Here is a 12,435-nt window from a genome sequence, read left to right as displayed (position 1 = left end):
CATCCCTTCACAATCTCATACAAAGCCTTTAGTTTCCCACCACTGCATTCCCTCCTTCTGGCCTCTTTGCAAGGAGAATCCCACCTGGGAGCCACTCTTCTCCAACCCAAACATCAAGCTTTCCTCTAGCAGGCTTCAACAATTCTGCTAGCACCCCAGCTATCCAGAGAAACTAATACAAAACCCTAATGAATCTCCTTCTACTCTAAACACCACATTCCATGGCATGTAAGACTGTTCCAATTCTTAGAAGCTGCAAGTTCATAGAATCACACACCGAGAATCAACCAGGTTGGAAGAGACCTCCAAGTTCAATCAATCACCCAACCTTGCTTTATCAACTAGACCATGGCATTAAGTGCCTCATTCAGTCTCTTCTTAAACACCTCTAGGGACATCCCCCCCCCCACCTCCCTGGGGAACCCATTCCAAATGGCAATCACTCCTTCTGAAGTGCTTCTTCTTAAGATCAAGCCTAAACTTCCCATAGCCCATTTACTGTCTTCTTTCTTTTATTGCTACCTGAAGATAATGATTTTATAGATCTACACCATTGTAGATCAGTACCATAAAAAAAGCAAACAACCAAGTGGTTAGTTGTCTCCTAGACTGCCACAGCTGTGTTGGAATACACGTGCTTGAATTTCTAGGTCTATCTAGGAAGACAAGTCCAACATCACTCACACTTTGTACTCAAGCACTCAGACAAAACTCAATGGAGGAACTGAGGATTAAAAGACAAAAAAAGTTACTCAAAGACTCAGAGCAAGTTAGTGGCAGCTTGAAACAAATTAGATCCTTTATGGTAGTTTCAGCTGGCTCACACAGAGGTATGACAACAAGAGGCTTCCCTTGAGTCAACTTGCACTTGTGACAGATTTCCTCCAAGAAGGCTTTGGGTTATTTTTGTTATTTATTTATTTATTAACCAGGGGCAAAAAATGGGTTAAAAAAAAAAAAAAAAAAAAAGAGCTTTAAATCACTGTAAGAATCCCATTTAATTAGAGTGCTGTCTGGGTTCATTTTTTTGGCAGTGATGAATTAATCTAATCACTACCTGGTTTAACTAGGAGCTTTCATAGTATAATATTAGTTTTGGTGTGAGTTTCTGTGTCTCTTACCAACCTTGTTCACAGAAAAAGATTGAGAAGTCTTAAATGCAAAACCTCTGACCAAGCTTACATGAATGCCCCTGTTCAGACTTTGCTATTATTTTGTGAATGTGCATGTTTAAGTAATTAGCATTTAAATGAGCTATTGTATGAAGAACAGAAAAGGGATTCTGATTGTGCAGCCAAATCAAGTAAACAAATCTAATGTTGCTTAACCAAATCAGATGTCTAAAGAGGAAAGGAAGATGAGAATCTGAGGATCTGGGGTCTATTTTTAGAGTGACAAGATGTATGTCATGACCATATTCTCCACATGTCTTTTGCTAGGGAATTCATTCAGACATTGGATTCATCTGCTTTTGGCTAGCCATGTTGAGATACACCTAGACCATTAGGATTAATACACTCTTGAATTTGGAAAGGAAAAAAGCAAACACAAACAAACACCACTCCCTCCCCCATATCACCCCAAACCAAACTCCCAAACCACAAACCTCCTAATGCAGAATCACATGTACCAAGAACATTAGAGCAAACCTAAACTTGCTGTTCAGTGAAGTCATGGCCAGAGGAATTCTGAAACCATATGGTATCTGCCATGAGAATGTGAAGAAATATTGGTCCTACCTACATAGCTGTCTGATGCATGGCAGATGGAGGGAACAGTACATGTGCCAACATGTCTAATTAGCTAAGAGACTCTTAATTCCTCTGTTGTTTCTCAAATGCCACTCTTTCAAAGTCTGATCCCATGTCCATGGAAGCAAATGAGTTTTTCTACCACCTCTGGTGGATGCTGGACTCAAATCTACAACAAAGTGAAAAAAGATAAAATTTAGCTAGAGGAAGGAGTGGATGAAAAGCAAAGATGTCACACCCCCAAACTGGGTTACTTCTAACCACAGGGCTTTACTATGGGTCTACAATCAAACAGGTATTTCCAACTCAGTCCAAGCTAGGGCTGTTCTTAGGTATTCTACTGATACAAACACACACAGTGAAGGACTGTTTCTTTTTTCTCTCTCAGAAAACATTTGTTTTCCTCTCCCAGTTAAAGCTCTGATTCTTCTCTCATTCACATGTTGTAGCTTCTCCATCCCCTGCTCCTGCACATCAACATGCTGCAAGGCATCAGGTTGTGCCAGGGATCTCACTCCTCCAAGGGTGGCTCATTCTCACATAATCTGCCTGGCCAGATCTGGTTGCTGTTCTTCACTCTCTACTAGCTCTCTTCTTTGGGAGAACACAAGCATATAGCTGAGGGACAGTCACCCACTTGTCTTGGGGGCACTGGAAGCTTCTTGGGAGCAGAGTGTTGTCACACAAGGGGAGCTCTTTCTGTGATAACTTGCAGGGTAGGAGAGTGATTCAGGCTCAGCTGAGCTGCAGAGAAATTATTCTTTTTCCTTTGCTTTGGGAAGAAAGCAGCAGAATGTGTAGGGAAGCTCTGCCCCAGGTCAGCACTGACTTTGCTAACAGTGCCTAGTGCTAGACTGAGAGGAGATCCACTACTTTTATCTTGCAAAGAGAGGCAAGCTGAGAGCTGCCAAGACAGCCCATCATGATGAGTACAGGTGGGTTGAAGTTTTCTCCCAGCATTAAACTTTGCCAGACCAACTCTGCAATAGCCTGAAACAACCACCCTAGTCTCACACCTTCAGCTCTGTGAGTTTGTACCTGAGGCTGGCCCAAGCTTGTCCTTGGAAGAGGGTTAGTGATCAGCTAATGACTTGTGCTTTAACAACACATTTTCTCAGCCAAACCAGGGGTTGCTGAGTAGAGGAAGAACTGCCATCTCTACTTTTCCTGTGTGGAGACACAGGCAGAGAGGCAATTACATGGCTTGGATGAGTGAAATGGAAAGTTGGGGCAAGAGTTGTAGTACAGTTCTAAATACTGTAATTCAGCATCACAGGCACCTTACTCAACTTGGAGAGGCATTCAAAGTAAAATTAGATGCTGTGTCTGTGAGTCAGACAGTTCTAAAGATGAGTAGTTTGGATAACTGCTGTGCACTTGGGCATATCTAGGTGTCAGAAAAGAACATTTCCAGAAAAGCAGCCTATTTTTGGTCTACCTCCCACCTGCAATATGAGGTCTGTTCAAATGTCCAAACCTTGATTTGCTACACAAGAGCAGAGCAGACAGTCTGAACATGCCTTTGACTCAGGAAAAGATGCAGTTGAAGCCCTAAATGCGTAGCTTTTTTGTAAATACAGACAAAAATATAACCCCTACGGAGCACAGTCAAAACCACGTAGAGCAGAGGACACAATGCAGACACACACTGCTGCTTAGTTCTGGGATGAGCATACCACAAAGTTTGCAAATGTTTAACACAATTAGAGTAGAATAAACCAGCTTGGAAGAGACCTTTGAGATCATTGAGTCCAACCTATCATCCAACACTATCTCATCAACTAAACCATGGCACCAAGCACCCCATCCAGTCTCTTCCTAAACACTTCCAGTGATGGTGACTCCACCACTTCCCTGGGCAGCACATTCCAATGGCAAATCACTCTTTCTATTAAGAACTTCTTCCTGACATCCAGCCGAAACTTCCCCTGGCTTGAGACTGTGTCCTTTTGTCCTGGTGCTGGTTGCCTGGGAGAAGAGACCAACCCCCACCTGGCTACAACCTCCCTTCAGGTAGTTGTAGACAGCAAGAAGGTCTCCTCTGAGCCTCCTCTTCCCCAGGCTAAACAACCCCACCTCCCTCAGCCTCTCCTCATAGTGCTTGTGCTCCAAACCCCTCCCCAGCTTTGTTGTCCTTCTCTGGACATGCTCCAGCAAGTCAACATCTTTCCTGCACAAGAATATGGTCAGGAGCTGTATTGTCTGGGCAGCTGCACAGCTGTGAGTCCCCCCCATCCCTGAAGGAATTTATATTAATTTTTTGTTTTGCTTTTAGGGACATTATTTTCAAACTCTAGAAGAGCACACAGACATAGGCACACATTATTTGGGCTGAGCAACTGTGCTGGGGTCTGTCTAGTTCTTCCCTTGGCCCACTAACTCCAACTCAATAGTTACCTTACCCTTTTTTGAATTAGTGGGTAGTTAGATCTTTAAACCCTCTTAGCATTCAGCAAGATTTCAATACTAGTCTAGGTCTTGGGCTTATGTTTAGGAAGTTCTTCACAGAGAAGGGAATGGGCTGCCCAGGGAGGTGGTGGAGTCGCTGTCCCTGGAGATCTTCAAGAGAAGTCTATATGAGGCATTTAGTGCCATGGTCTAGTTGATTGGATAGGGCTGAGTGATAGGTTGAACTGTATGATCTTGGAGGTCTCTTCCAACCTGATTGATTCTATGTTTACATTTGACTTGACTGTCTTGAAGAAAAGGGTGGGAAACTTCCTTCTGTCCAAAGATATTTGGGCCTAGACGCTAATGCAGGGAAGAATATAAAGGTTCAGTTCTCCTCTGCTCTTGGAGGGTTGAGCTTTAAAAATTCTTTATAATGACTCTTACAAGGTACTTTTTAAGCCAGCTACAAAGGAAAAACAACAAAGGGGGAAAAAATGAAGCCTACTTGTACACAGGTTAAGATAATTTTTGTGTATAGGCTTGGCCCATGAATAACTGAAGCCAAGTCTAAAAGGTACTTTTGTTCCCCTCTTCACATAACTAAATATAACCACTTGAAAGAAACAGTCCCCCATCCTAACCAGCCTCACAACTCGAAGAAACAGAATGTAGCTGTTTTTTTTCCTGACTTGACACTCAGTATTTTCTAGTTGATTTTTTTTTGGGTTTTGGTTTTTTGTATGAAGTTTTTTTCCCCAATAGTTATTTCATTTTTAAGTCCTTTTTAAAATGGACTTGCTTATGTTGCTTGACATTTTCTACTCCCCAGTTTTAGACCCTTTCATAATCCACTCAGCATATGGCGAAAGCTGAGAAAATTCACAGTCAGAGAACCATTAGAGTGAGCTGAATGAGACACGTTGCCTATTTAGCCTTATGTATTGCCTGCAGGAATTGCTTTTTGCTTCCAGGGAAAGAAACTCTTACTTAGCATGTAGATCTTCAATTATTAAATGTAATGACTCAGAAGAAAAACTTGTTCTTTCCGTCCCCTGGAGATAAGTAGCTTACGAACAATGGTAAATACCACAAAGCTTGAATTATGGATAGCAGCATTACAGCTACAGCTTTGCAAGGCAATATGGAATTCCTGCCTGTGTAGCAAACCTCAACATTTTGCATGTTGAGATGCAGAGTGACCAGAAAACATGCTTGGGAAAAAAAAAAAAAAGAATAAGGATATTGAAGGAAAGAAACATTTGGCTAATGAACTGAGAAGGCATTATTCCTTTGGTTGAAACTGGGAAGGTAGATTGGTTATCAGCAGGCAATCCATGGGTTATTTTTGAAGTGCTTGGCTCAGGTGGGATGTAAGATTCAGAGAGATTTTGTCAGTCATAGAATAGAACTAACCAAGTTGGAAGAGACCTTTGAGATCATCGCACCCAACCTATCATCCAACTAAACCATGGCACCAAGCACCCCATCCAGTCTCTTCCTAAACACCTCCAGTGATGGTGACTCCACCACCTCCCTGTACAGCACATTCCCATGGACAATCTCTCTTTCTGGGAAGAATTTCTTCCTAACCTCCAGCCTAAACCTCTCCTGGTGCAGCTTGAGACTGCATCCTCTTGTTCTGGTGTTGGCCGTCTGGGAAGAGAGACCAGCCCCCATCTGGCTACAACCTCCCTTCGGGTAGTTGTAGACAGCAATAAGGTCTCCTCTCAGTCTCCTCTTCTCCAGGCTAAGCAACCTCAGCTCCCTCAGATTCTCCTCATAGGGCTGTGCTCCAAACCCCTCCCCATATTTGTTACACTTCTCTGGACATGTTCCAGCAACTCAACATCTTTCCTAAACTGAGTGGCCCAGAACTGGACACAGGACTCAAGGTGTGGCCTAACCAGTGCTGAGTCCAGGGCAGAATGACCTCCCTGCTCCTGCTAGCCACACTGTTCCTGATCCAGGCCAGGATGCTATTTGCCTTCATTGGGTTGAGTTTCCTGCATTTGCTGTAGCTATGTACTGGATGGAGACCCTGGTGGACAGGATCTACAAAGTCTATGCTTAAGACCAATCTATTCTACCATCCACCAGGCCACAATGCTATAGTCCTCCCAACAACTCTTCTGAAGCCTGAGGCATTATTCAGCTGTGAAGCAGGTTGGCAAGATCAGTTTCCTGCTCGCACTGAAAAAGCCTCTGTGCTTGAGGTTGAATTCATCAGCACTTGTATCAAAATTTACAGCTCATTTTCCTTGAAATAAGTAGAAAACTTTGGAAAGACCTATAACAACACAAACATTTTTGCCAACCCCCTTCTCTCCCTCCCTCCCAAAATAGAAAAGAAAAAGAAAAGAGTATTTCTACAGAAAACAGAAGAGTTTTATCATTGTATGCTTGCACATTATCAAAAATTGAGCTGTGCTTACTTAGCAACCTCCTTTTAGCTAGTTTGCCTCACCATGAGCTTTGAGAGGATATGTAGAATTTATTATACAGGGCTCACCCTTGCATTACATAATACACTATAGGCTCTCCAAGTACCATAATGAAGCTAATTACACAGTTACACTCTTGGAGAGACACATTTAATATCAAAAGAACGAAACACAATATTTTACTGCCAGGGAGTTCCTTGAGAAACAGCTAAAGCAAAGGAAATAAGTTATTCATTGGTTGGGAAGAGTTCAGCTCTGTAAAAACATTCCTTAAGCATCAGCTCCAGGGACTCACTGAACTCACTGAACAGCTTGGTCAGCAAAGCAGTGATATCTCATTCATAGAAAAAATGAATTATGGAAGTGATCAATGCAATGCAGCCCTGAAGTGGCAGGAGTCCTGAACATCCAGTTCTATATACAAAACATATATGAGGTCACTGGTTCTCAACAGCAGGCCGTGAGGGAAACTTCCCATTATTTTACTCAGAAGAAAAACTGTTAACCAACTTGCTTGATATCAGAAATATTAGATCTCTTTCATGCTACTTTGAAAAGTCTAGTCCAAATTTATGAAACTTCTGTTTACTTATCACTACCCCAGAGGCAACAACAATGAGCAATGACTCACAGCAACACTCAGGATAAGAGAGCTGCTGTGGAAAGATGATATCTGTGCTGAGAAGGAACACATTTCCAGATGCCATGTTCTCAGGAGAGGTTCTGGAACAACATAAGGTGAATAATATGATGACTGGTGTCACTGCTTATCGACTGAGACTGAGTAATGGGATGTCTTGGACTAAGTAATGGGATGCCATGGACTGAAGCACACTTTCAGGAAGGTCTAAGTTTTGAAATAGAGGTTGTGGAAGTGAGAGCATGTTCTGAGACCTCCTGGAAGCAGAAGCATAGAGAATGCAGCTGACAAAATGCATGGAGCTTGACATTACAGACCTGGACTCTGTGTCCTGGACATTGGTCCACAACTGTAATGTGTTAAGTCTGAGATACCACATCAAATTTGAAATACTACATCAAACTTAAAACAGTGACTTAACAATATTAGTGTGATAATATCAGCACAGTAACATGGATTTAGACATCCAAACACATCTGTCTAGATAGGCATATGTGAAGGTAAGCCAGCATCTGCAATAAAAACCTAGTGCTAGAACACTGACTACACATCTCCCACTGTTGGCTTAGAGAAAGATGAGGGACAGACACAGATTACAGGGACAAGCTAGATGATCAGCACAGGCATTACAAATCTCCATCACAGAAGGGATTATCTTTTTCACACTACGCATAAAAGACTCCTTGAGAGGCAGATGAATATCTTTTGGGACATATGGTGAGATGGACATATTCACCACATGATGCTGTTAGTGGAGAAGTGTATTTCAGATTTAGGCTTAAAGAAAGAGTTGTTTAAAAAAGGCAGCCAGAACAGTTACCTCAGTTTTGATTAGAATAACAATTACTATCCAGGATTTCTGAATCTGATCAAACTGGGGGGGGTGGGAGTGGGTGTGTGTGTGTGTCTGGAAAACATATCGTGAAAGATGTTTACCATAACCCAGCACTCACTGTTGTCACATAAAGAACCCCCTCCAAAAATCTGAAAGGTCTGGATATCACCCTGGGGCTCTGACCTAAAGATCTCTGCTGTGGATACAAGTGACATATCAGAAAATGGTACTAAGGTAGAAAATGGGGATATTGTGTAGCTCTGAAATACATTAAAAATACAACAAAGCAAAGCCTCAATCTTGAAGTCTTCAAATTCTTCCCATTCTGGAGGGAAATAAATATGTTCTAATGGTGTGTAATGTGGTACAGCAGAATCATCTTGCAGTGCAGGAAGCATTCTTCAGGGAACAAATGGATTTCAAGATCAAGGAACAGAGGAAAGAAAAAAAAACAACAGCAAACCCCAAAACAAATCCTGCATAACATCTTAATTATATATTTTGAATAAGACAGCTCTCTGGCTGTTTTTGTGTTACTGTAATTTTAAAGCAAAGTCCTTCAAGCGCTGTGGAGGGAATGTAGATGATAAATCAGAGTGCTCCTTAACTGCTGTAATTAGAAGATATTTTGCATTTTCTGCTTAGATCACGTTTTGGGCTCTCTTTGAGCATGCATTGGTGATGAACCTCTGCAGGGGAAGGAGAAGAGACTAAATGAATAATCCCAATCAAGTATGACAAAAGCATTTCTGTGCAATAGCACCTCTTTTCTCTCCCTTTCCCTGGGCAGTACATAGTTGATCTCTGCAGGAGAGAACCCTTCAGAAAATTACCTGGGTTTCTCTAATCCACTTTGATTACCAGAAAGACTGAGGAAGCTGTACAGCAGGGTTTGCCTGCTCTCCTTACACTTTGTGAGGTGCCTATCAGAGTTGTTCTGAAGGCTCTCCTACAGCCCTTGGCTTCCTTGATTTAAAATAAAATAGTTCGTATATCAGTCTGCTCTGTTAAGTGCATATATTAGGTTCTATGAGGCTCATCCTTCTATTGCCTGGGACAAGCATATGAGATTTTGAGGGAAAACATTCTTTGACTCTGTATCTGAAGACAGTGTCTGGCAACTGTTTGGGAAGGTGGCACAGATTTCCTCTCCAAAAAGCATTCCCTTGACTCCAGCATTTTTTTTTCCCCACCCTGCCCACAAGGCAACCACGTGAAAGAAAACAAAACAGTTTAATCAAAACAAAAAATCCTACTGATGCAAAGATTAGTACCAAAAGATGACTCAGATTCCACAAAATCCCTAAAGTTTCACCACTGGTTTCGCAGTGAATGCTTTGTATGAAGAACACAGAGACAAAGTCTCAGGACATAGGAGAATAATGGGTACAGTGAAGATTAAAGTCTCTGTATAAGTAAAATAATCGAGAACCAAGTAAAGTTTCTAAATCCTTTAAATCTATGTAAATGCCACCATGCAAAAAAATTCTTACAGTAGTTATTGGAACTGCTTGTGTGTTTTCAGCTGAGAATACACATAACTTAAGTAGTTATGAAACAAAAAAAGTATTACAGTGTCATATTTCCCAGCTCAATTTAAAAAAGATAAGGTTTGATAAGGCATAGTCAGGTTTGTCTAGATATGCTCAGAGTGTTTACAGTTAGATTTTGTTTTCTAATCATGCTAGAAATCTTGACACCCCTGTTAGGATATGCTGGTGGAACCACAGGAACCTAGAAAACACTTCATCTGTTGCATGGTGTTTCTGGATAAAACTTGAACTCATGGAAGCAAAAAGAAAGTTTAAAATGTAAAACCTGGAGGCTGGTATCCACTGCATTTGAGAGGCATCTCACAGACAAAGTATAAAGAGAGCAGGCAAACCCTGCTGTACAGCTTCCTCAGTCTTTCTGATAATCAAAGTTGATTAGATAGTGTTGAGTGATAGGCTGGACTTGATGATCTTTAAGGTCTTTTCCAACCTGGTTCATTCTATTCTATTCTAATTGGACAAGAGGAAATGGACTCAAGTTGTACCAGGGAAGGTTTAGAATGGATATTAAAAAAGATTTTTTTCACTGAGAGGGTTATTAAGCGCTGGAACAGACTGCCCAGGAAAGTGACAGAGTCACCATCCCTGAATATATTTCTGCATGTGTACATGTGGCACTTAGGGACATGGTTATGTGGTTGGCTCAGTGCTTGGACTCTAAAGGTCTTTTCCAATCTAAATAATTCTATGATTCTTCCCCCCACTTACAAAAATTAAGTTCAACCAGATTTTACTGGACTTGCTAACAATAAATTATGTAAGAGAAGAATAATTTTCCCACTGAAAGATCCACTGACAGGAAGAATTATGCTAAGTGGTTATCATTGTTCTTCTGACCTTATGGTCTATGTACCTGATAAAATTAAATGGAACGAGAATAAATACTCTAGGATTAAGTAGATATGGATCTAAAACCTTCATCCATTTATTGGGGTGGGGGAAAGAAAACAACAAACAAACCTCCTGAGACAGGTTCTGAAATGTAGTTTGTACTTGTTAACAACAACAAAAACCAGCAAAATCTCACACAAGACTATTTAAAGTCTTTGACCGAGCCTACAGCAGAGCACTTAGAAGTGATACCTAACCCACCCATATTCCACCTATTTACTCACACAGAGTAGCTGGATGAAAAAGATTGCAAGGAAGCTTAAAGAACACAATTCCAATCTCCCAGTACTTTGTAACATAGAAGAAAGGAATTCTTTACAAAGTCTGTGGTGATATTCCAACCTCAGAATCTTTCAGAACAAACCAAATGAGCATGAAGCAGTAGTGCCACAGACTTGGCTGACCACGTCTAACAACTAGGGGGGTTGTGCTAGATATGATCCTGAGATTCATTCTGGTCTTTCTCTACTTTTGTCTGATCATGATGGAAGTTAACTCATCAGAATGAAATTCAATGAACTGTTTGGTGTTCAGTATAATCTTCCTGGGAATAAAAAGCCAAATGGACTCTTGACATTTAGAGCATGCTACATAGAGCTCTTCCTGCCTAATTACAGTGAAAATATGTGTATGGATTGAATTTCTTTCTAGTTTAAATCTCTCAGGTTCATATTCAGGGAATTTTGGATTATAGCTTAATATTTGAGATGGAAGATAAAATACTTGTGATTGTGTTTAGGTTTTTTACCATCTGTTCTTAAATGACATTGCCATGTTCCTCTGATATACTTCACCTCTGACAGCTAGTTCAAGAGTACTAGGGACGACTCCAGTCTAAGCACAGAATTTTAGTGTGGGGCTACACAGAGATTAAAGCTAAATGTCAAAGTACAGAAGGAGGCATAGTAAAGGGTAAGTATTAAAAAGTAATAGCAAAGAAAAATTGCTTGGAGCAGGTGAAAAGTTTTATTGAAATTCCTTTTGTGCTGAAATGTAGCTTTTTGCTCCAGTAAAAGGAATAATCAGAAAATACTTGAGAGGAAAAGAGCAGAGATTTCTCAGTTTCATCATAACCAACACATCCTCACCTCTTAAAAAACACCCCAACCAAACAGATAACTGCTCTTCCACTCAGAGCTACTGGTGGAAGTAAGAAATTATTTGTGTATCAAAGAGAATATAAAGAAGAAGAATTATAACCTGGGGGAAAAAATGTTTTAAGTTTCAAGTAAGATTTTGTGGGGTGATCTGTATATTTGGGCTCAGAGAAACAGAAGATAAGTTCCTAATGAGGATTTATTTACTTTACAGCCCAGAAGTGAAAAGCTAAGAAACACAGAGATAAGAAAACAGTAAATCACTCAAAAGACAGCCAGGAGGTAGATCATGAGAGGCATGCAAAGCAGCAGAGAAAACCTGTCTGTAACAATTGAAGCAGGATGTGAAAATCTGTGTGCAATGAAAACAAGTTTCAGTAACTTGGTGTGAAGAATATTTGGGCAGCCTGTTACTCATGGAATCACAGAAACATTCAGGTTGCAAAAGACCCTCAGGATCACCAAGTCCAACCAATAACCCTAATCTGCAAAGTTCACCCCTAAACCATACCCCCAAGCACCACATCCGAATCACCTTTAAACACATCCAGGGTTGGTGACTCAGCCACCTCCCTGGGCAATGCCTGACCGCTCTTGCTGTGAAACACTTTCCTAACATCCAGTCTAATCCTACCCAGTCACTCCCCATTATAATTCTCCCATTGAAAAGACACTTTTCAGAATTAAATTCTAGTCACTTCTTTCAACATGAGCCATATAGAACCTACAAAAGCAGATCAAGTGTTTCCAGACAGCCCTGAGTCAGAAAAATGACTTCTAGAACAGTAGGGTGCTGGGGTTGTCTCTCCTAAATACCTGCTCTCAACATGTGATAC

This window comes from Melanerpes formicivorus, unplaced genomic scaffold (assembly GCF_026170545.1).
Source record: "Melanerpes formicivorus ecotype bairdi unplaced genomic scaffold, bMelFor1.0.p_v2 SCAF_6, whole genome shotgun sequence".
NCBI lineage: Eukaryota > Metazoa > Chordata > Aves > Piciformes > Picidae > Melanerpes > Melanerpes formicivorus.
Note: the sequence above shows the minus strand (reverse complement) of the source record.